General features: G+C 39.9%; 1 long non-coding RNA gene across 1 annotated transcript; it reads left to right on the forward strand.

Moving 5' to 3' along the window:
- Positions 1–31: 31 nt before the first annotated feature.
- Positions 32–15,027, forward strand: LOC144314040 (uncharacterized). The gene is made up of 4 exons (XR_013379697.1): positions 32–424; positions 11,546–11,656; positions 12,813–12,902; positions 14,920–15,027. It is a non-coding gene; the product is annotated as an uncharacterized LOC144314040 (long non-coding RNA).
- Positions 15,028–21,868: the final 6,841 nt, after the last annotated feature.

The raw sequence follows: 21,868 nt of genomic DNA on the forward strand, positions 1-21,868 counted from the left end.
CAGCTCATCCATTTCACTTAAAATTCTAGCTATTAAAATGACAAACTCAGAGTTGCTGTGACCATATTTACTGGCATGTGGACAGAGCCAAAGCTGAGAGAGAGGGAAACCTCCCATCATTTTCATTCTTGGATTCCGTCATGCCAGGAACCAGCCTCTCATCTTAGACTTCCACAGTCTTGGAACCAACAAATTATCTCTTGAGCTTACATTCGTTTGAGTTGAGTTTTTGTTAGCTGGTTCTTTTATTGCTTTCAAGAATTTTGTCATCTCATGAGGAAATATATAGTTGTAGTGGAAGGCATCCTGTGATATGTGTACGGGAAGTACCTGCAGACATCACTCAGGGACAGAGAACAAAGATGACTCAATCCCAGTGAAGACACTGAGGAAAACTGCAATGAAGGAGGAGGTGGCACTGGGGGTGAGCATTGTAGAGTAAGCAGAAATTCCAGTGATGGGTAGGAAGTGAGCATGGAACGTACTGGTAATGAGAAAGGGCAGTGTGCTCACAAGGGACAACCGCAGGAAAGCCGTGACATGTTCCAAGACTGGTGAGAATTGTTCCTCCATGTTCATTGTGGCAGGACCTCAAGGGGGTGGATGTATCCTTAGAGCAGGTAGTCAGTTGGCTAGAGTCAGCTTTTGGCAACCACTGGAAACCATTCCAAGAAGTAAAGCCATTATTCTACAGGTGGTGAGGAGCTGCTGGTGTTTCTTTATAACAGGATTAACATGGTCAGATATGCATTTTAAGAAGAAAATCCTGGCTCCCTCTCTGTGCAGTCACTATTTCCTGGAGGATGGCCTCCTGGCCTCCCTGCTTAAATTCATTGCCTCTGTCCTCTATACCTGGCACCTCATCCCGCTCAAACAGAAAGTGCAAAATCTGAGCAGAGTTTCTGAAACAATTCTCAGATTTAATCAGAGTGTGAGGTTAGAGAAGACAGCATAAGGGCAAGCTTAAGGGCACCGGCACTAACCAGAGGACAGGAGGCTCATCACTTGAGATAGCAGACCCTAGTGATATCACACCCAGATCCCCATTATAGGCAGGTGCAAACTAACTCCAGGTGATCTAAATACGTTGCTAAGGATGCTAAGTGTTGGCTGCTAACAGCTCACTGCTGCCCTTCTTCCAAAAACTTGCCTGAACCCCCGGTAACCAATGACTGGCTGATGAAGAACATCAATGCTCAGTCCCCTGCCTCAAATCAGTTTAACCTGTGGTTTAATTCATGCTCTCACATTCTCACAAGGTCCCCTGATTCTCTCACTGCCTCAAAAAATCACTTGCACAAGACAATCCACCTCAGGCTCTGCTTTTAGGGAAACTGACCTAAGATACTTGACCTTATTTGTAAAATGGGGTTATTGTAAGGATTAAATGTTAATATAAGTAATATAATTAAGTAAATAAGTTAATATAAGTAAAGCAGAAGTTAATTTAACTAACTAAATATATATGTTAATATAAGTAAAGCAGACAGTAGGTAGTGCAGACCAGGTGCCCAATAGTATCTGTTTGTATTAATGTTATAATATTAGTCCTTCAAGTATCTTATGAATCTCTGCTCCACTCAGATCCCCTTACTATTTCTCTAAGCTGAATTTTCCTCTCTCGTTTTGTTTACAATAATGGTCCCCTCATCTGATTTCTCCATCCTCTCCTTCCTTCTTTTCCTCCCTTCTACAAATATTAGAAGTGCTTATGTACACCAGGCACTGTTCTAGGGATGAATTAGGGCAAGTTATCTAAAGGAGCCTCAGTGTCCTCAGTTTTAAGATAGGGATCCTAAAAATCTACTACATGGAACAGTGTTGGAATTAAATGAGAAAGTGGTTCATAAGTTCATGACTACTAACTGCTCTATAAGCTTTCCTGTTTCTCCGCCCCTTCCCCTTCATCTGATAATCATAATAATTTCTTGGCCTGAAGTCGATAGCAGAGACACCCAGAGGGGTGAGAGTTAGTTTCTGGTGCTGGGTTCTGTGGGCTCCTTTGATAGATGTGTCATTCCTCTATTTCAAGGGTCAGTAACAGAGCTTCCCTGACAATTAGAGCCTTGCTTTTCCCAGTAAAAGCTTTGTGATCCCTGCACGTATCCGTGAAATGTGCGTGCTGCAATGGAAATCCGTGCAAGCTCTGAATTGCTATGAAGTGCTAGGCCATGAATCGTCATCAAGGAGTCACCTTGGGCAGCTTAGTGGTCTTCTTGATGTCCAAAGTCCAGACTCCACCCTCTGCTGGCAGCCTCTCACATTAATGATAATGTGGCCAGTGATGAAAGCCTGGGCGCTGAATGCAAGCCGAGATAGCAGAGGGGAATTTGAGAATAAAGCAGGGTTTGAACCCGATTATGTAAACAGTTCTTTCACTTTCCTTGATCTTTGTGGAAAAAAGTTTTTTTCATCTTGACTCTTTGAGTTCAAGTTCAGGGTCTCACAGTTTCCTGGGCTCCCTTTGAGCCACAGTTTAAGTGAGCAAAATGGAGAAGTGGTATTCCTTCTGGATTCCAGCAAAAAACAGCAGAATACATTTAGCACACCACTTGGTGAAATTGCTGTGTCAGTCTTGGGGATCAGATCCTACCCACAGTCAAAGTAGGTGTGTGTGTGTGTATGTGTGTGTGAATTCACACTGAATCATTTCTCTTTTTTTATCTAAGATTTTATTTATTTATTCATGAGAGACACAGAGAGAGAGGCAGAGACATAGGCAGAAGGAGAAGGAGGCTCCATGCAGAGAGCCTGATACGGGACTATCGATCCCAGGACACTGGGATCATGACCTGAGCCAAAGGCAGATGCTCAACCACTGAGCCACCCAGATGCCCCATGCTGAATCACTTCTACACTTTCATTTTATTTTTGCATTTTTTTCTCCTCCAAGTTTTGTTCATTTTTTATTCCTCACTTTGGAAAATAACTGTACAGCATTTTGCCCACTTGAGAACTTACTTTCTTTTCTATGTCAAATTCAAGATGGTAAATGAAGTCTAAACTGTGTTGGGGTTTTTATTTTTTATTTTTTCAGTCATGATTTTTCACAATGATTTGTTAAGACAGCACATTTTTCTTTTGATTTATACAATGCCATGTAAATGCAGTCTATCATCACAGTCATTATGGTGTTTCAATAGGTGGGCCACAAATGTGCTTTAACCTGAATTCCTTTCTTAATATTTGAACTTCTGGTTTTATGATTCTTTCAGGTAATTAGTTGGCTTTGTTGAGAAAGGAATGCCTCCCACTGAATTAAAAAATAAATATTAATGCAAGCTGGAATGCTTTGAAATGAATAAGGAATTGTCTCAAAATCGTAACAAGTTTTGAAATTTATATTCAATATGCTTACAAGATTTGTTCTAAGGATCTACATTCAAAAAGATTTGAAAGAAAGATTCTAATATTCATAATGATTGTACTTTTATATATTTGTTCCTTTCTTCCCAAGCCCTAAAAGGACTTCAGAAACATTGTAGCTGAACTGATAGAAGTAAAGAAGTGGGTATTGTTTAATGTCTGACTTGAAAGGGAAAAGGTTAACAGGTTAGTAATGGGAGCAACTAAAATATGGATAGTGTAGGGCCAAGTGGGTGAATTGCTACTCTATCCAAACAAGGGTACAGAGAAAACAACTATCTGTTGTCACGTATGAAGAATGTTTTGCATTCCTACTATGTTCATATTTCTAAGCTAGGTGCTGTGGAGGAAGAAAATCTGAATCTTGCTTGGTCTGTGGTGTCTGGAGAGATGAGGTTCTCAGAGTGAGGCAGAAGGCCTCTCACACATATCAGATCATAGCTGAGGGCTGGGACTGGGATCCGTGAGCAAAGTTTGGTAGGAGGTCTGAATACAAAATTCCGTGTGGAATCCCAGTGCTGGTAGCTTTATTGAAATTCTTTAGTTATCTCACCAACCATCAGCTCCACAAAGTGGCTTAGCAGTAGTTCCAGAACTGCCAGGGTAAGGAAACTTCTGGTTCTTCTGGGCCAGAAAAAGTCTACATCTTTCAGCCTCTAAACCATAAGACTTTCCTTTCATAATGTTAAAGGTAGCTCCACCATAGGATTAGAATATCTGAATATAAAGGAGCATACAGGGACACCTGGGTGGCTCAGTGGTTGAGTGTCTGCCTGCGGCTCAGGTCATGATCCCCGGGTCCTGGGATCGAGTACCGCATCAGGTTCTCCATAGGGAGTCTGCTTCTCCCTCTGCCTATGTCTCTGCCTCTCTCTCTGTGTCTAATAAATTAATTAATTAATTAAAATAAATTTAAAATAAATTAATTAAAAATCTTAAAAAAAAAAAGAGCATACAATGCTGAAAAATGTGGTCAACATCTAGTGTTCACAAAGCCTGGAATGAGTGTCAATCGCTTATATATCATATGCTGCTAGGACTTCTTGGTGAAACCAAAAGAGAAGGTCTGAAGAAGTCTGCATGCAACTTATCATCTGGTTAGGTCTCTTCCCATTGCCTATAGTGGTATTAGAAAAACACTGTTTCTAATTGGATTGGTGTGCTGAAGGCCAGGGGATGAAAGTTGCAAGAGGTATTTTGATGTTTCACTTTTATATCATAGAGATGATCTGATCTGCTGGCCAATTGTATGGGCCTTTATGGGCTCCAGGGCTATGGGAAAGAAAAACTTCACACTGTGTTTTAGGTAGGGGTAACTGTCCCTATCCAAGGAAGTAGGAAGCAGAAAAATGGGTTGCACTGGGAGAGTAGAGGCTTGGCTCTTGGTCCCCATCTGTCTCTAACCAGCTGTGGGACCCGAGACAAATCACTTCTCTTTGGGCCTCAGATTTGCCAATGGCAAAATGAAGTGATGACCCAGATGACTTCTTATCTCAGAACTATTAAAAAATTTGAATGTGTTCTTTTCTTCTGTGAAGAGGCTTGTTTTGCCCCTCATAGGAGCTTAGAGCCTTGCAGTGAGTTAATAAGGGAAAATGTGCACATAGCCTGAATCTCCTATTTTTTCCCTCCTGCCCAAGGGTACCATCAGTTACTGTCAGCACCAATATCGAAATGAATGCATTTCTGCCTGAAGCTCTCAGTCACATGGACAACCTGCTTTAAAAACAAAGTATATTTATCTAAATTCAAATTTATTGGAAATTATGTTTATCCTCATTTTTACACGATAAGAGTTATTGCTCTATTGAGGGGTACCTAGGTGGTTCAGTCAATTAAGTGTCTGCCTTGGGTCAGGTCATGATCTCAGGGTCTTGGAATCGACTCCTGCCTTAGGTTCCCTGCTCAGTGGGGAGTCTGCTCCTCCTTCTACCCCTCCTCCTGCTTGTGCTCTCTCTCTTGCTAACTCTCTCTCAAATAAATAAATAAAATCTTAAAAAAAAAATTACTGCTCTATTGCAACAAGCAGCAACTGCAAAGAGAAAGTGAATTTAAAAAGAGAGTCAAACTAGGGATGAGAAAGGTAAAATAAGAGAAGCTATTTTGTATTATCTCTCAAATAAAACTGATATTTTAGAGGTGATACAGCACAAGCTAATTTAAAATATTACCCTGAAAGAATGGAGAGTGAATGTGTGGAAAATCAAAGCAGAATAAGTTCTTTGAAATACCTTGGTTCGTAATAATCAAGTTTTGAGTGAACGAAAGAAAAACCATTTCAAGGATTTTAAAAGAAACGTTAAAAATGGTTTCTTCTCACTGAGACGTCTTTTTCAAAACTCAAAAGAATTATAAACACTTTGTCTTTTTGACAAATTGTTTCCTAAAATGATCATTTTGATTATGCATATCTAACAGGTGGAGTTGCACTGCTGGTCAGACTCTTTGCCATGCCGAAATACCTAGAATTCTTTCTATGCAGTATTTCCCAGACTTTAATTATGTTTCAAAGACTATTCTGCAGTGGAAAGAGACTCCCAATGCAAAGGCTCATTTTATTTCCCATCTTGCCTAGCACTCATTTCTGGGTTTTGAAAATGTGTCATTTCAGCACAGACCGTGTCTGTAGGCACTACATGAGTGGACTTTGATTTGACCAGCCCATTTAATTGAGAGCATCTTAATGGTCATTGGGGATCACAGGCTTTGATAGATTCAGTAATGGATGGATTGGTTATTTGATGTTAAAAGTAGTTCAAATTTCCCTGGATGAGAACAGACCATCAATTCAACTGACTGAGACACATTAAGCAGCTCCTGGTGGGTGAGCTGTGTCTGATCCTGCCAGTATTATAAATTATTGGTGGAGAAGAATCAACATGCTGCTTAAAAAGTCTTTAGACAGAGCCCCTGGGTGGCTCAGTCAGTTAAGTTACTGCCTATTGATTTCAGCTCCGGTCATGATCTCAGGGTCGTGAGGTCGAGCCCTGCTTGGGGCTGCATGCTGGGCATGGAGCTTGCTTAAGATTTTTCTTTCTCCCTCTTCCTTTCTTTCTCTTAAAAAAAGTAAAATAAAATAAATATAAATCTATAGACATTGTATTGCAAGATGTCATGAATATTACTGAAGTCAGAATGATTTAAAAAGTTATTTGGAGCTTCTAAAAATGTTAAGAGTACTATTGAAACCAAATAAAAAAAATAACACAAATAAGATTCACCATAGGAAAAAAAAGCTCCTAAGCTAGTGAATAAGAATCCTAAGCATAAAGATTGTTGTTTGGAAAAGCTAAGATTCACTAGTATAAGTAGTTTTATTTAGGAAATCTAAGAAGGGATGAATTAAAAATAGGTGGCCAATGCACCAGGATGGGAAACAGAGAGGTAGAGAACAGTCTTTTGGTGAGATCAATAAAAGAGAATCACATTACAGCAGAGATTCTTTCCATAGGTCTCTCCCTTTAACTGCCGTTCACACTCACATGAGGCATTTGCAATTGCTTTTATATTGGGAGTCTCTGTCCTCTTTGAAGATTACTCTTCAAGGCATAATTAGGCATGGGAAATAATGCCTGGACATAACTATATCCAATACTCTACATGTGTGTGTGTGTGTGTGTGTGTGTGTGTGTAGTCAAAGAGAGTGGGCTCTGAAGGTTGAGAGAGTATATTAACATAGCAGTTCCTAAAACCTACATCCAAAGTGAGAAAGTGAGCATTTAAAAAAATTTTTTTGACCTGATCACCTTCGTTCAGTACAACCATGTGCAGCCAACAGATAGACAAATCTATCCTGAATCACATACCAATGCAGAGTTCTCTTCATGATTTTATTTGAATACAGAATTCATCATTTAGATAAAAAATGCTTTTTATTGTGGCAGCAGACTCACTTGAATGCAACTATTTTCATAGGAATTTCCTAAGGTGGATTTAATTTCTTCTTTAAGAAACTTCTAAGTCACATATGGTTCACTATTTATTCCCCAAGCATTTGTTTTAATCATGCATAATCTATGGCTGCATCCATCACGAGAAGTTAATAGAAGAACTCAGACCAGTGAGACCACATGAGAAAGAGTGGAGTATCCACAGCCTTTCAATATGTATTGAGCACTCAGATGTGTATGAGGCCTGCTTTCAATGCTAATGGTGATGCAAAGATAAATTGGCTAATAGTGGCCACTGTGCTCTGCATTAGTTCAATCACATCTGGAGAAATGTGTACAGTTTTGTTTCTTGTCTTATGTGCTTGATCTGAGGGTAAGAAATATGTTCTATGGGAGAAATGAAAAGGGATTAGTGATAGTAAGCCTGAAAAATAAGAGGCTTGATGAAAATAAGGTAGTGTCCTCCAAACCCTGGGAAGTCAGGAAGCACTTCTGCTTGATTTTCCCAGGTCTTTGCATCATGGCATAAAATACATATTCAGTAAGTATCTATGGACTGAGTTTTTGAGAGGAAACCAAGTTAGAGAGGGATGACATATGTTTTGTGAAGCTCAAGGAAGCAGAGATAGAAGTAACGGTAGAAGTTGATTAGCCATAAATTCTGTCTTAATATAAGAAGAGCTTTCCTACACTGGCCCAAAAGGGTGAAAGCTGCTTATAAAATGTTGAGTTTATCAAAAGTAGAAAGAGGGAAGCCTGGATGGCTCTTGGTTTCGGCTCAGGTCGTGATCTCATGGGTCGTGACATTGAGCTCCATATCTGGCTCCACGCTCTGTGGGGAGTCTGCTGGAAATTCTCTTTCCCTCTCCCTTTGCCCCTCCCTCTGCTCATGCAACTCTCCGTCTCTCTCTCTCTCTCTCTCTCTCTCTCTCTCAAATAAGTAAATAAATAAAGCTTTAAAAAACAGTAGAAATAAACATTCAGCTAAATGCTGGAGAATCATTATAGATGTAATTTCTGCTTGGGATAGAAGATTTAACTGAATAATTGCCAATTTTCTGTAATAGTATAATTGAGTTACTTGACAGGTTTTACATCAATGATCTCAATGATTTATAAGAAAACACACCTGTACATTTCTTTCCATTTTTCTTTAATATATCTATGAGAATAAAGCCTGATCATACTAGGACATGACTTGGACACTTGGCTTGTATTTCAGCTGTTTTCATTTTTAATCATGACCATGTTCTTTGACAAATTCACAACAGAAATCTCTACACCTAGCTATAAATACACGGAGTTAGAAAGTCTATGCCACATCAGTAGAAGCATCCCTTAGAATTTAGGTACTTCTAGGAGCCAGCTCTTCCCAAAATGTGATTCCTTTTTCCATATACCCTCTTTCCTATTTTCCACTGCCTGCCCCCCCACTGTGCACTTCAGAAAGCAAGCCAGGCCATGGTGCCTTACTGTGATGGCGCACCCACAGCAGAATGGCCCCATGTTGCTCTCTCAGCCCCTTCTAGAGCAGGAAGACAGATTCAGAGATCCCACAGGTCAACAACAGGGCAACTGCCAGCTGAACCTCACAGTGGCAGGTGCAGATGAGGAGGGAATTTGACTAACTGGCCAAATTCTACTGTCTCAAATCTGGCTGGTTAAAATCAGGCAGAAACAACCTTATTTTTATAACAGAACCAAAAGAAAAACCAGACCAGTTCAGCACATTTTCAACCCACAGCAATTAAATGCCTGTGAGTAAGTTATAAGGACTAAAAAAAAAAAAAAAAAAAAAATCTTTCTCAAAATTGTTTCATGGTTTTACATCATTTAAAAATATAAACTAGAGGGGCAGCCCAGGTGGCTCAGCAGTTTAGTGCCGCCTTCAGCCCAGAGCCTGATCCTGGAGTCCTGGAATCAAGTCCCACATCGGGCTCCCTGCATGGAGCCTGCTTCTCCCTCTACCTGTGTCTCTGCCTCTCTCTCTCTCTCTCTCTCTGTCTGTCATGAATAAATAAAATCTTTAAATATATATATATATATATATATATATATGCTAGTGACTTCAATATTTTATTCTATTATGTTTATCTTAAACATTAGGAGTCCTCAGTTATATGCTTGGCTGTTCTTCTATTGGATTTAAATGTACAGGAGCACATGCTAGATTAATTAATATGTAGGTTAAAACTCTCTCTTAGTCTAAAATATTTTAAATGGTCTAACCTCTGACACTGTAGAGTGAAAACTAGAAGAGTGATGACAACAACCAGAAAAATATGAGCAGTTATCATGAATTATTGGGCTTTTAGCTCCCTCAACGAGATCAGTTTTGTTCTTATTTTTATTATTGAAATAAGAACAATGGGACAGTGAAAAGTTAAGCATCTGACACGAGCTCACACAGCCACTAAGTGGTAGAGGTGGCATGGGAACCTATGGCATCTGACTCTAGGGGGATTGCTTTTTATTCACTATCATCTCCCACCTGCCTATAGTCAGAGAATGAAAGCCCCAAGAGGATGATTTAGCAGAGCCCTAGAAATATTGAAACAGGGGGATCCCTGGGTGGCGCAGCGGTTTGGCGCCTGCCTTTGGCCCAGGGCGCGATCCTGGAGACCCGGGATCGAATCCCACATCGGGCTTCCGGTGCATGGAGCCTGCTTCTCCCTCTGCCTGTGTCTCTGCCTCTCTCTCTTTCTCTCTCTGTGACTATCATAAATAAATAAACATTAAAAAAAAAAAAAGTTAAAAAAAAAAAAAAAAAAAAGAAATATTGAAACAGGGACCAGATGGAGGCCCAGAGAAAGGGTCACATTACAAAACACGCAATGACAGAGCAGTTTCAACCTGCTCTTGGCATTAGTGACTCAACCTACTACGGCAGTGGGCTAAAGGATGCCAAGTCTCTAGCTGTGTGGAAGGAATGATGGGTGGATCCTTCCTGCTGTCTCTGACTTCCTACTCACGGAGAGAGGAAATCTTCCACACAGCTTACTATCTGCAATTATTAACATGACTTCCTTATTTCATCATCTTCATCAACATAATTTTACTACTCCAGAAGACTCTTGCCCAGGAAGAAAATCATTGCAACCAACTTTGTTGTTCATTCCAGGAATTGAAAGACTCATCAATTTATTCAATAGAAAGCATCAACTAACAGTTTATAGTCCAAGACTCTGAAACTCTAACCTCAAAATCCTCCCTTTGCTGTTTTTACACATCCCAAATTATTTGGTCATAACATTGACCTAATCTTAGCTAGATCCCCTGCATAGACAGGCGTACTTTAAACCAGACCTCAAACCTCAATCAGTATCTCAACGTCTCTCAGGTGCTGTTATGGTTCTCTAGAGGGGTGTTCTCCTCACTTGCACCAAGCAATGAACTGGGCTTTATCACCACATAGTATTTGGTATATTTTGTGGGGCCAGCATTTAACACCTCAAGGGTAAGTCAGTCACTTCTTCTGGAAGTCTCTCTGACAACCCTTCCCCACTCCAAAGGAAAACTGTGGGCAGTTAGGACTTGCTCACAATCTGAATATTCATAGCTCCTTGATATTGTTAGAATATTTATCATTTCTCTCATCACTGCTGAAGCTAAAGCAAAATACTATCAGTATATAAGTATTAAAGGATTCAAGATGTCAATTTCAGTTTATTTTATTTTTTAAAATATTTTTTAAAGATTTATTTATTTATTTTTATTTATGATAGACACAGAGAGAGAGAGAGAAAGAGAGAGAGAGAGAAAGAGAGGCAGAGACACAGGAGGAGGGAGAAGCAGGCTCCATGCCGGGAGCACGATGTGGGACTCGATCCTGGGACTCCAGGATCGCGCCCTGGGCCAAAGGCAGGCGCCAAACCGCTGAGCCACCCAGGGATCCCCCAATTTCAGTTTAATGTGAAATGTTTGCTCTTTGCTTAAAATCTCCATGAAACTTCATTAAAAATCATGCTTTGTTTGCCTAAATGATTTATTGTGATAGAAACAGCATAATTAAGGAGAAAAGACAGAAAAATGAACATCTATAGCTGTGTGTCATTGAGAAGGTTTGATATAGAAATTTAATTCATACATTATGGAAGCGTTAACTTTTGCTCAAAAATAATTTACTTCTTTGTTGTTTTGGTTTTCATATTACGACGTTACAGAGAGTATATGAAATGTGTATGTGCAGTTTAAGAAATAGTAATAAAAGGAGCAGCCATGTACTCACTACCCAGGTTAGACTAGAATGTTACCAGGATCCCACACGGCCTCATCTTATGTTTTCACAGTATTTTATTGTGGTGTCTGGATGCACTTTTCATCACTGTGTTTCTCAAACTTACTGCAAGGTGGCTACGCCAACTTTTTCTTCAAGTGGCATCCCTACAATGTGATTTATGGTAAGCATTTTATCTGTAGAAAGGAGTTTGACAATAAATCTTCAGATGAAAAATCCTAGTAAAAACCAGGAAGAGACTTGGTGATATAACTCAATATAGTGATTTCTTTTTCTTCTTTATCCCTTGAGTCCATAATGAAATTGTTCTTGAATGCTTCCTTGCTGCCATGACGACTTGGACCACTGCCTACACCCCCACCTCATTTGAGCCCTACCTCTAGGCTAATCATTTATAGACCTTGAGCAGTGACTGTGTGTTTGTGCACAGTCCTATCCTCAGCACCCCCACAGCCCCTGCACCTACATGTGCTCAGCACATATGAATTAAATGAATGGCATTCTCAGCAGCCCGTAAATCTTGACAAAATCTGCGGTCATTCTTCAGATTCTCATCCACGTCTTCCCTTCTCCCCCTTTGCTCCTGCTACTGTTTCATGGCCTGGCTTAGGTGTCCTCTGCCCTTGGCAGGGACTGCAGGAGTTCTACGCTAGTGGTGGAACCAGAATAAACAGACTGACACCCGTGGTTTGTTGTGGCTTCTCTTTCGTTCTCTCTCTCTTTTGTAACTCTCCTTTTTGAGAATTTATTTTCTGTTAGTTTTCATTTCAAAAAACTATGTTATTTGCAAGAAATGAAATAATGCAAAGACATGTAAAGAAATAGGCCTTTTCCAATGCTATCTTTCTGCCAGTGTTAACAGATTAAGATGGTCCAGTCTTTTATCAGTGTTCTTAAAACTACATACAAATCTCTCTCTCTCTCTCTCTCTCTCTCTCTCTCTCTCTCCCCCCAGTAGAAAGAGCATTTCCCCCAACTGGTCATACCGTTCTTAGAAGAAATTATATTATATGCATTATTCTGAAGCCTTATTTTCTCACTTGGAAAAATCATGATTTGTGGATATGAGCCTAACTTGATTTTTTAATGGTTACTGATATCCCACAGTATAGAGGTGCCATAATTTTTTCAACCATTTTCTAATGGACATTCTAGTTTTTGGTTCTTTGCCCTTTGAAGCAATACTGGAGCAAATACCCTTGTGTGCGTGTGTGCATGTATCTGTAAAGTTTTTATTATTTCCCCCATAAACTGCCAGAGATAAAAGTAAATAAGAAATTGCAGGAATTTCTTTTCATTGAGTTTCTTTCATCTTATAGGAGTTTCTTTATTCAGGACAAATAAGATTCACAATAAGGTGATGAGGCATTTCAACTCATCTCTGAGAGGATGTGAAGTTTTGCTACAATGTAAGCTGAATGAGACTTTTTTTTTTTTTAAACTGTCTAGTTTCACCTTGTGGTACTGGGCACACAATCAAAGAAAAGTAGTCAAAAACACCAAAAGCTTTCTGTTCAAGGAAGTATACACCGAAATTTAGAAGGAGTTGGATGGCAACTGTTCCTTGTTAGAAAACAAAATTGTTTACTACAGAATAAATGAGATGTTGAATGTTTCAGCTCCATTTGGGAGTGATGTATGTTTTAAGGCACAATTCCTCTTGCTAATCACAAATTCAGAACTCCTTGGATCTCCATGCTATAGGAGGAATGTGTTCAAACGTCCAGCTGCTAACCACAGAAAATCTATAATTGGACTGGAAAGAGTGCAGATAATGCACAGTTTTTACTCCATTTAAGGAAAGCCCACAAGGCATGCAGAAATTGTTTGCATCATATTCAAAATGTTTGTATGACAGAAAGGATCCTTAAAACTAGTTTGGGAACTAAAATTTGAAGCATAATGCATGTGTATGAAAAATACGTGTAATAGGAATATTTCTTTTTAGAATGTTACAGAATTATACCAAACTTTTTCCCCCAACATCCATCTCACTCATCATATAAAAACAAGTCACAATATTTTAACAATTAATTCCTTCAGTTTTCAAAGGTGAAGCCTTCTCCAAAAGCCCATGCTATACTATATAACATATATGCAAATAGAATCTCTCCTTAACTTCCACCCACCACTTGCTTACAGTGAGCAAACAGCAATTATCACATAGCGTGATGAGAGTTGTAATGGTGGTGGAGGGGAGTTCAGGTGCCCTTAGGAGAAGTTTCTGGCCTGGATTTGGGCTCAGGAAAGACCCAATGTCTAAGCTGAGGGACAAGTTACAGTTAGATAAAAATTATTTCAGGTAGAGATACTTTCTGAAAAAATCAAGGGATGAAATAGAACACAAATGCATTAAGGTATAACAAGCCATTTTAAATGGATAGAGCACAGTAAATGAGGGGTCATAAGGAGGTGACAGCTCAGGGTGTAGTCACAGGAAGAAATGGCGTTTGGGGCTTTTGCTTCTGCAAGATCAAGCCAGCAGCAGTGTGGAGAGAGTCTAAGGAGTGAGATAAGAGGGGGCACCTGGGTGGCTCAGTGGTTGAGCATCTTCTTTTGGCTCAGGTCCTGGGGATCCTGGGATTGAGTCCCGCATCGGGCTCCCTGGAGGGAGCCTGCTTCTCCCCCTGCCTATGTCTCTGCTTCTGTGTGTCTCTCATGAGTAAATAAATAAAATCTTAAAAAAAAAAAAAAAAAAAAAGAGTGAGACAAATGGAGATCTGGAGACTAGCTAGGAATCTGCTGCCGGCTTTTTAGATGAGATGATGGTGACCTGAATGTTGGTGGGGTGGGACAGACATGGACTTAATTTTCTTTTTCTTTTTCTTTTTAAAAGATTTTATTTATTTATTCATGAGAGACACACACACACAGAGAGGCAGAGACAGGCAGAGGGAGAAGTAGGATCCATGCAGGGAGCCTAATGTGGGACTTGATCCTGAGTCTCCAGGATCAGGCCCTGGGCCAAAGGCGGCGCTAAACCGCTGAGCCACCCGGGCTACCTGGACTTAATTTTCTGAGCTTATGCTGGAGTCTCACTTATGTGCAAGGAAAACATCATATAGTCCTGCAGTTGGTTTGATGACAATTCCTTTTCTCAAAAAGAAGAGGAAGCAAGATGGGTGTCATTTCTTGGATTTAATTCAAACCAACATGGAAGAAACGATTGGTGCTATAGTGACCACTCCTATGGAAAGATCTAGTGGTTTTCCTGACAAATCAGTCAGCCAAAAAAACCTAGCTGTGACTTAATAAACAGGATTAGAAACCTACCCAGAAATAGAGAATTTCCTATTACTCTATAACATTAGCTCCAAAGGTTTATATAGAAGTTTATTTTTTTTCTCATGTTCAAAGTAACACAATACATTGCCATTTGTTGTTGGAGCTCAGAAATGATACACCTTGTAACCTTTGTTTTTATAGACAGAGATTAATAAAAGCCATTTTTGTACCACTGTTTAAGAGAAACTGGCTGAATGGTGAGTGCTCAGGACAACTGTGAAGATAAAAGATTGCTAAGGTATATCGTCCATTAAAACATGTTTGAGCACAAAACATGGGCAAGGCACTCTGCTAGGCGATGAAGACATGGTGAAAAAGACAGACCCAGTTCTGTCATTAAGGAATCATATGGGGATCACTTTAAAGGAAGTGGGGCCCGGAGAGGAGGCGAGCACAGGATTTGACTTACAAGAGCTAAATGCTGTAGAACAAGGTAGAACAAGGATCCAATTTATTCTGTGAGGCTTAGGAAAGTAAAGTTAAGGCCGATGACAAGAATCTGGGAGAGGAAGATTCCAGCTCTCTAGGAGCAACACCTCTCTAAAACTTTCGTTGTATAGTCATGTGATAACTGTCCAAGGGGGTGTGGCACAGAGTTCTCTCTCTATTTATTTATTTATTTATTTATTTATTTATTTATTTATTTATACACAGACTTCTGGACTCGGCTTCCAGAATTTTTAAAAAAGATTTTATTTATTTATTCATGAGAGACCGAGGGGGGGGGCAGAAACACAGGCAGAGGGAGAAGCAGGCTCCACGCAGGGACCCCGATGGGGAACTCGATCCTAGGTCTCCAGGATCCTGCCCTGGGTCTAAGGTGACACTAAACCGCTGAGCTACTGGGGCTGACCCGGTTCTCTCTTTAATAACGGCATGCAGTGTTTGACGTGCATTATTTCATTTTAACCTCAAACAACTCTGTGAGATCATTATAATTATTAACCCCATTTACCATAGGAAACAGCCAAGGTTTGGAGGTCAGGAAGTTAGAGCACTACAGAGCCACCCTATCATTTACAACACATTGACCTCCACTATCTCTCTATTAACAGAAAGGCTGCACAGATGGCTGTTAAAAGATTTCTCTAAGTAAAGAGAGGGTGAAAGAGAGCAGAACGCATAGCCTTGCTATACGTGTCCTCCTCAACTTCACATTCAAGTATTCTAGATATTTCTAGGATGAGAGAAACAAACTAAAAATACATCTCAAGTGACAAAATTACGGAGACAGAACAGAGTAGTGGTTGACATAGGTTGGGGGATGTATTGGTAGATGGGCATGGTCATAAAAGGGATCCTTGTGATACAACTGTTCTGTGTCTGATTGTGGTGGTAATTCTAAATCTACAAGAATCTATACATGATAAATCTGCATGGAACCAAATATGTGTGCGAACACACACACACACACACACACACATAATCAAGTGCATGCAGTACTGCAGAAATCAAAATAAAGTTGAAAGATGTCAATTTCCTGGGTACTGATACTGTGTAATTATCCAAGATGTTACTATGGGGGAAGACTAGAGAAGGGTATATGTGATCACTCTATATTATTTCTTGCAAGTCCATGTGAATCTATAATTACTCAAAATAAAAAATTAAAAATATATGGGACTCAAATACACTAAAATGACCACACAACCACGGCCTCTTGCCCTACCCCTATACTGCTTCTCTACCCCATGCTTCTCTACTGGGGGGAAGACCTGCTTATTGCCAAGTGCTCCTCCTCTGTATTCGCAGGACCAAGCCTGAGTTAAGACATTTACCCCCAGCTTCTGTGTATTTCAGACATTAGTAATTCCACTTAGTGCCTTTATTTACATTTCTTCACAATATTCAGGGAAGTGCCCTTGGGAAACGCCTACTAGGGAGATAACAAAAGCTGCAGTATTTGTTGACAGAAGTTCATGGAAACAGTGAGGCTGGACCCAAAAAGGAAAAATCTGCGTGGTCAAACTATAAAATTAGATCCTTCCAGAATTTCAGAAATACAAAATCTGAGAGGTAGATTGAATAGTATCTCCAAATAAGACCGACTCGGAGTCTAACTTTCCAAAGAGCATCTCGAGGAATGCTAACTTTTCATGTTGACCCTCTGTAAAATTTAAAATATCCACATTATTTAAAAAAAAATAACAAAGTATAAAAATCTCCTCGGATGCTGCCACTCAAATACAGGTATAAATTTCTCTTCACTTCTCTTGTTGTTCTTAACCAGGACTCTTGATTATAAGTGGCAGTCATTGAGACCTGTTGTGCTTCAGGTACAACCAAAAATTTAGGCTCAGATGATATGCTTAGGGATTGTTCTTGGGCTTTCCAACCCTTGGCTCTGTTTGTTTTTGTGTTGCTTCCATTCTCAGGGAGGATCTTCCCTCTTGGTGGCAAATATGGCTGCCAGCATCCAGGGTTCTGTCTCACATTTAGTCAATTGTAGATGGAAAAAGAACTACTACAGTCACCAGAATGGATCTAATTAACTTGACTGGGCTAAGAGGCTATTTTTGAACCAATCACTTACCAAATATTTAGACTGTACTCATTTGTCAGGTTGGGGTCATGGACATGAAATCAGGGCAGATGATGAGGCTACGGGCTTGGAGTTCTTTTATCAATATAGTTCTATTATATTACGTTTTAGTGATCACTAAGTCATCTGTAAACATTAAATCACAATAATCACTAAGCCACCTATAAATAAATTCTCCCTGTTTTCTCGTCTTTTGCCCTACCTCCATCGTAGCACAGATATCATCTTAAACACAGAGAGGGAGATCCTTGGGTGGCTCAGCAGTTTAGTGCCTGCCTTCGGCTCAGGGTGTGATCCTGGAGACCCAGGATCAAGTCCCACATCGGGCTCCCTGCATGGAGCCTGCTTCTCCCTCTGCCTGTGTCTCTGCCTCTCTCTCTCTCTCTCTCTCTCTCTCTCTCTCTCTCGTCTCTCAGGAATAAATAAAATCTTAAAAAAAAAATACACAAAGAAAAACTGCGTAAACATGTAAGACCACTATTGTCAAGCTAATATTCACCCAGTATAATGAATCTTTATAGTTGGGGAAACAATATAGCTTCTCATATGCTAAGACTAAGGATCAGAATTGGCTATTGTTCCGAGAATATATAAGACATTAACAAAGAAGGAGATAGAAGCAGATCGTAAAATAAGAGAATATCACTGTTCATCTCAATGATTTACAAACTTTAAGTCACGATTTATTTGGGGACTGTGAAATCAATTTAGAGAATCATGACAAATTTAAGAAAGGGAACTAGAGTAGAAAATATGAATGTGCAACACATGGTGAAATTAAGAATTGTTTCATAAAACTTTGGTCACAGTTCATGTGTGAGCATGCACATGCACATGCACAAGGTAAAATATATTTGACCACAGGTGAAGTTAGCTGAAATCACTATTGTCGTTGATATAATTGCAGCTGGTATCTAAAATGTTAAAACAGAAAGTCCATTTAACACCATCTGCACCAAGTATGAGTCACCACTGAATGAGCACCTCCTCAACATTCAGGCCTCATAGGCTTGCCTTGTGCTAGCATCACCTGGTTTAGATTTACAGCAATTCTAACCAGGCTTGGAATGAGTCTCATAGGTCTCCATGTGTTTTCACTGCCAGTTTCCTAAATGTCCTTGGTAAATATTGGAGTTGCCAAGGAACACTGGTCAAGGTATGTCTCCTTACCATCAAAATAAACACAATTTTCATTTCTCAACTAGGAGTAGAGTCCACATAACTGAAAAATTCAAGCAAATTTTGAACTGGCTGAAATGCCTTTATTAAATGTTTTATACATTATCTAATACCAAGTATGCTCTCTCTGATCATTTCTTTCCATGCCTTGTCGATTTTATGTGAATATTCAGAAATGGAGGATAGCTCTCGCAGAGCCCGAGTGGTTTCAACTGTCTAAATGGACCCCCTTTCTACCTCATCAATGTATTTGTGCCAGCTCTAGGAGGCCTCTTATAATAATCATTTCTCTCTCCCATTCTAAGAATAAGCACCTATTTTTTTCAATCTATAGTAAACTTCTACATATCAAAGCTCATTATCCCATCTCACCACCAGATTTCCGCTTAGAAATTGCCTCCCCTTCCCTATACAAAACTTCCATAGCTACCTCTCTCTTATTTCTTCATAATCCTTGTAACTCAGCAGAGAACCAGATCTGCCTTGCTGCAGTTTCTGGCACCCTTCATAATACCTTTCAGATAATAAACACATTGAAATAGGTCAACATTCTTTTCCACCATCTGCTCAAGGACAATGATTATCAAATCTTTATCCCTGGGCTTTCAAAAGCTAGGCCAGTAATGCCAAGATACTTGCAAGATGTTCTCCATTTTGACATCCTTCAGACTCAGTAAATCTTAACTTGAACTCTTTCTGTCCCCCAGAACAGCTGTTTTCTCCTACAGACTCTCCTGTGTCTACCAGGATCCGCTCTTCTCCAAAGATACCGAGACTCAAAACTTCAAGATCATCTTTGATTACTTCTTTGGGCCTCACTTTCCATACCCAACCTGTCGGAAAGCTGAGTATCTTCCAGTCACATCTAAATCTTTCTTGCTGGGCCCTAAAATTACTGCACAGTTTGATTCTGTCCAAGAAGGTATCATGAGAGTGTCTCCTGAATGATCAACCACTGAGGCCAGAAATACATGCAGCATGACATCATGCTGCAAATAGTTTCCTATTTCTAGCTTAAAATAAATCTAAAATATCATAGGAACCCATTGGGAAGAGCAAATGGCTTTATAATTTTCTGTCATCTTTTAAGATAATCTTCCTTCTCACTCTCCTAGTCATTATAATGCCCTTTCCAATACTACTTGTGTGTGACTGTATTATTTCATTTCATATTTAAGTTCTTTCTGCAGTCCTGAATGTTTGGGGCTACTAGAGAAAATTAAAGAATAACCCATAATTTCCTAATTCTTTTTTAAATATCCACCTTTCCGTTCCCCTTTCTACAACTGAGAAAAAAACAACAGAACAAAACATTTTTAAGCCAGTGAGGACAAATAAGTCTCCATTTCCTTATCAGCTAAGATTGCTAGTTGCTACCTGGAGGGCTATGTCAGGAAGGATTGGCAGTCACAACCAGGGGCTGTGGCCACTTAGTGAGGCTTGAGAAGGACAAGTGATGACTTGTAGGTCATCCTGAGTTGAAGCCAGCATCAAAGCCAATCTCAAAGTAAACAGAGGAGTTGGGCATCTACATGGCATTGGAATGGTGGGTAACTCAGGCTTTTTTCAGGCTTTTTGCACACAAGTAGCTGTTTTGCCATCATTTTTTAAAGATTATTTATTTATTTCACAGAGAGAGAAGAGTGAGAGAGCACAAGGAGGGGGAAGAGCAGAGAGAGAGGGAGAAGCAGGCTCCCCACTGAGCAGGGAGCCCAATGTGGGGCTCAATCCCAGAGCCCTGGAATCATGACCTGAGCTGAAAGCAGGCGCTTAACCAACTGAGCCACCCAGGTGCCCCTGTTGTTTTGCCATCCTGTTGCAGTACCAGAATTCCAGGATCAGCAATTCATAAAGACTTTTTGGGGACTTCCACTATTGAAAACATTTTTGGAAAACTCACTATCAAAATACTCTAACAATTGCCCTTATTTTGGAGAAGATAATGGATTTAAGTATTATTTAAAAATATCTGTGACACAAGTCTATCCGATTGCCCTTCAATATTAAGTGTGAATGAAAGAAATGGTGCTTTGTATTGAAACATGAGAAATATTCAGTAGAAAGAAAAAGTGAGAGCCAGGGAAATAAAACTATGAGTGGACACAGAGAAACAAAGGAAGGATCGGAACGACAAGGACGTGCTTTTTGCCGGAACGACAAGGACGTGCTTTTTGCAGAGCACTCTCCCACCCACCAAAACAAACAAAACAAATAAAAACTTTCAAGAGTAACCAAAAAATTAAAAGAAAAAAGGCAAATAAGCTAAACAAAGAAAACCCCCCAACTCTGGTAAGACTCGCTCATAATATACTCCACTAGGGCTCCAGCTGCTCCTTGACCTTTATCCTTTGATAGGGCAGCAGCAGGTGCATCCAAGGAGCACAAACCTCTCCAATTCCATTCAAGATAGAAATGGTTTTGCATCTGCAGTGGTGGGGATAAATATAATGGCAACCGGTCATGTGTGTGCCATGTCTCAGCATCATGTTGAACTGCACACACCGGATCCTGCAGTCCTCACCCAGACTGTGAGGTGTGGCTCTTCTCATCCCTGCTGAACGGCTGGACTTCGGTCGTCTGCTCACTCCCACGATGAGTAAGTGACAAAGTCAGGGTTTGAACCCAAGTCTGCGTGAGGCTGAAGCTCATTTCCTCCTTCCTCCCTTCCCCCTGGCCTCCTCCAGCTGCTTGCAAAGTCTTAGGTAACGGTCCACACGGGCTCTGGGGCTCAGACAGGATGACGTGCACAGGCAGGAAACACGAGAGAGAGGGTTAAAACTCCACGGCATGAAAAGTGATTTTCCCATTGTTTATACTTCAACAAGACCCTCTGGACTAAAAGTCTCTCATTTCCGCACTTCATGTAGATACATAAATTGTTCCAAAATGGGATTCACGTGAAATTTACATAGGAACATTAACCCTGACTCTCTCAGTGGGAAAAATCCTGTAAACTGATGCTAATATTCATGTTGGCACAGGATAATATGGACAAACCAAAGAAAATGCTTTCTGGTTTGTGTACCTTGTATAAACAGATGTTTAAAACTTTACTTTGCCTACGTTTACCAAGCATATAAATGGACCTAATTAAACTGAAATTCCATGGAAAGCTTTCCAAAGCCCCTAGTTTACTCATCCAGTATAAACACTGTAAATGAGTAAAATACAGTGTATTAAACAATTTAAATATAGAATCGTGGTTCCTTAAATTCAAGAAATACAGTATTCCAGCTGCCCTGAGAGACCAAAAGCGACTAAAGTTTTGTTTTTTTTTTTATCGGAAGAGCAACTAATACAGAAAAGTACATAGTATAAAAACATCCATGTGTCTTCACCTCAGAATTACTAATATTAACAGTCAGCCAT

This window comes from Canis aureus, chromosome 5 (assembly GCF_053574225.1).
Source record: "Canis aureus isolate CA01 chromosome 5, VMU_Caureus_v.1.0, whole genome shotgun sequence".
In the NCBI taxonomy this organism is placed as follows: Eukaryota; Metazoa; Chordata; class Mammalia; order Carnivora; family Canidae; genus Canis; species Canis aureus.